The 3,199-nt window shown below is 45.7% G+C and overlaps 1 long non-coding RNA gene across 1 annotated transcript; it reads left to right on the forward strand.

Moving 5' to 3' along the window:
• Positions 1–1,191: 1,191 nt before the first annotated feature.
• Positions 1,192–2,239, forward strand: LOC123979547. Its single transcript, XR_006827248.1, has 3 exons — positions 1,192–1,396; positions 1,815–1,908; positions 2,008–2,239. It is a non-coding gene; the product is annotated as an uncharacterized LOC123979547 (long non-coding RNA).
• The last annotated feature ends 960 nt before the right edge of the window (positions 2,240–3,199 follow it).

Genomic DNA, 3,199 nt, shown 5'->3' on the forward strand with positions numbered 1-3,199 from the left:
GGAGAATGTAAACAGCAGCAACAAGATGATAACAAGAAAATGTCTGTGTCCATCTTGACTGTGTTTGATCACCAAGGCTGTGTTCGAAACGGAAGGCAGTTGACTCGATACCGTAATAGACAGCTGCCTCAGAAGGCATCACTTTCAAGTGAAGGCATCTCTGTTTACATTAGTTTCGAACAGCCTTCTAGGGCAGCACTTACGGCAACGTGTGTCATCAGCACGCCGTCTTGCGTCTCTTCTGGCTGTCAGAACTTTTAAAAACATTTGTGCACAAATTCGGCTTGGTTGTCCGCCATCCTGACCAGTTTTTTAAATCTTCGGCGGCCGCAGCCACGCAGCTTTATGGGTATAAGTCAGCATCAAGTTACCATCGATGGTGCCTTCAAAACTGGCCGTTACTGGGGCAGCTTGAAGGCATCTCAGGACAGGAAGAGATCGTTCGAACAGCATTTAGCCTGTTTCGAACACAACCCAAGTATCAACAAGTCCACCTCCTCTCATCTTGCTGGAGTATTGCGTTGACAGCTCGGAACACTCACTGCTCACCGAGTGCAATGTCCATGTTGTCAAGCAACGGAAACAGCCAACACAGTACCTTTCCCGGCGCTCTCCTCCAAGCAAGCAATTACCACTCCTGTCATGGTGCCTGGTCCGGTTGTTTGGGCCAGGTGGATTGTGGTACGCTGCTGTTTAGTTGGATTTACACTGGAAAGTCCAGTGTTGACCCAAATAACCACCCCAACCTCCTCACCACACGGACATTTCAAGTTATTTACTTGTCATACACAACTCCAGTTTTTCTGTCTACATCACATGTGACAGCTATGGTGAAATGGAAACAGACAACATCAGCTGTCAAAACTGGTTACAACATCGACTGGTAAAGAGTCAGTGGTCATCAACCATGAGTCAGTGGACATTCACATCCAATGGCTTTCCCAGAAAGGGTTTACTGTCTTCCCCCTTATACAACCACTTGTTATCAAGTAAGTTCCTTACTTGGCTCGCATGATAACAACTGAACCAACTCCATCTCCACGAGCAACTGCATCTGCAAAAGAAGACTGTGGTTGGTAGCCAGTGAACTAATTCTGCATGAACAAAGCAGGTTGTATTTTGCCTCATACCTCTTCCACTCGATCTCCACTTCTTTCACTGCTGGAAAAGTTAGGCCATTGAAGATTAAAGCAGTAGTTGCTGTGGTAACTTTTCAACTTGAAACGGTCAGAAGTCAAGTGAAGTGTAATCAGTACCAGTGAATCAGATTTAGCACCTACCAACATTCATTCTCCCTTTGCCTAGATTTCAGCCATGAAGTGGTTGTGCTGCTTAGAAAGGCAGACGGTCCATAATTGTAATGTGTTCTACTGTGGGTGGCTGAGTAATTGCATGGGTAAGTGAGTGTATGTGAGTGGGGGCGGCGGGAGGGGGGGGTGGTGGGGGTTCAGGGATATGAATTTATCAATGATAAACAAGATGTAACTATAGGCAAAAGACCCATATATGTAAAATAAGTCTATTATGTTGGCAATGATAGCTTTGCTCTTCGCTCTTGGCTTCTGTCCGGGGCCAAAGAGCTATCATTACTGTGTGGGAGATAACAAGAGCACACATACAAACACACACACAAAGGATGAGGAATATAGAGTAGAGAATTGCTGGGGTCAGCAGATATATATAGAAATGTGAGAAGCAGAGGCCTACAGATTTAAATATGACCTACACATCATGCTTGGTTTCACTCTCTTCTATGCTTGAGTCAATTACACAGTACAAAAATGTGCATTTATTTATTTATTTATTTTTAAAAGGAACACAATCCCCAAGGGAGCATCAGGACATTCAAAACCAGGACCAAGACCAGATTTCTTCATCTAAGCCATCACCCCCATTTCTTTTGCACAGGTCTCTAGTTTATTTGTGATCTGTCTGCTTGTATTAGTTTATTTATATTACTCTGATGTTTAGTGTTGAGTAACTTGTGTTTTGTCTTTTCCCCCTCAGTAATCTGCCTGCCTGCCAGTCTCTGTTTTCCGCTGCTGTCTCGCTACCTGTCACCTGTGTTGCTCCCGCCCTGCTTGTTATCCCCTGTGTATAAATGTTTCGTGTTTCTGTTCATTCCCTTTCTGGTCATTGTTCGTGTTACGCCCTGTCTGTAGTGGCTTCAGTTTCCCTGTCTCGTTCAGTGTTTTGTCCTGCTATTTCCCAGCTCATGTTCCCGTCTGTCTCATGGAGTCTTGATTACCTGTTTGGATTTTGTTTTGTTGCTCATTTGAGTTTAATGCCTTTGATTTTCTCTGGACTCTCTCCCACTCAGTCTGTAAGTGTGCTCGCTTTTAGTTTTGGAATAAATCTCTTGAACTGGACCTGCCCGTTTCCCATGTCTGCGTTTGGGTCCAACCTGTTTCCTGCCCACAAATTGTAACAGCAGTGGTCTTCTTGGAGGAGTGTTTGAGGTGGTTATCATGTTGGAATACTGCCCTGCGGCCCAGTCTCTGAAGGGAGGGGATCATGCTCTGCTACAGTATATCACAGTACATGTTGGCATTCATGTACTCACTGTGGCTCCCCAGTGCCAGCAGCGCTCATGTAGACCATGACACTTCCAACACCATGCTTGACTGGAGGCAAGACACACTTGTCTTTGTACTCCTCACCTGGTTGCCGCCACACACGATTGACACCTTCTGAACCAAAAAAGTTTATTTTGGTCTCATCAGATCTCAGGACATGGTTCCAGTAATCCATGTCCTTGGTCTGCTTGTCTTCAGCAAACTGTTTGCGGGCTTTCTTGTGCATCATCTTTAGGAGAGACTTCCTTCTGGGATGACAGCCATGCAGTGTGTGGTGTATGGTCTGAGCACTGACAGACTGATCTCCCACCCCTTCAACCTCGGCAGCAATGCTGGCGGCAGTCATACATCTATTTCCCAAAGATAACCTCCGGATGTGACGCTGAGCATGTGCACTCAACTTCTTTGGTCGACCATAGCGAGGCCTGCTCTGAGTGGAACCTGTCCTGTTGAACCGCTGTATGGTCTTGGCAGTCTTCTTATAGCCGAGGTCATCTTTATGTAGAGCAACAATTCTTTTTTTCAGATCTTCAGAGAGTTCTGTGCCATGTTGAACTTCCAGTGACCAGTATGAGGGAGTGTGAGCGATAACGCCAAATTTAACCCACGTGCTCCCCATTCAC

This window comes from Micropterus dolomieu, linkage group LG11 (assembly GCF_021292245.1).
Source record: "Micropterus dolomieu isolate WLL.071019.BEF.003 ecotype Adirondacks linkage group LG11, ASM2129224v1, whole genome shotgun sequence".
NCBI lineage: Eukaryota > Metazoa > Chordata > Actinopteri > Centrarchiformes > Centrarchidae > Micropterus > Micropterus dolomieu.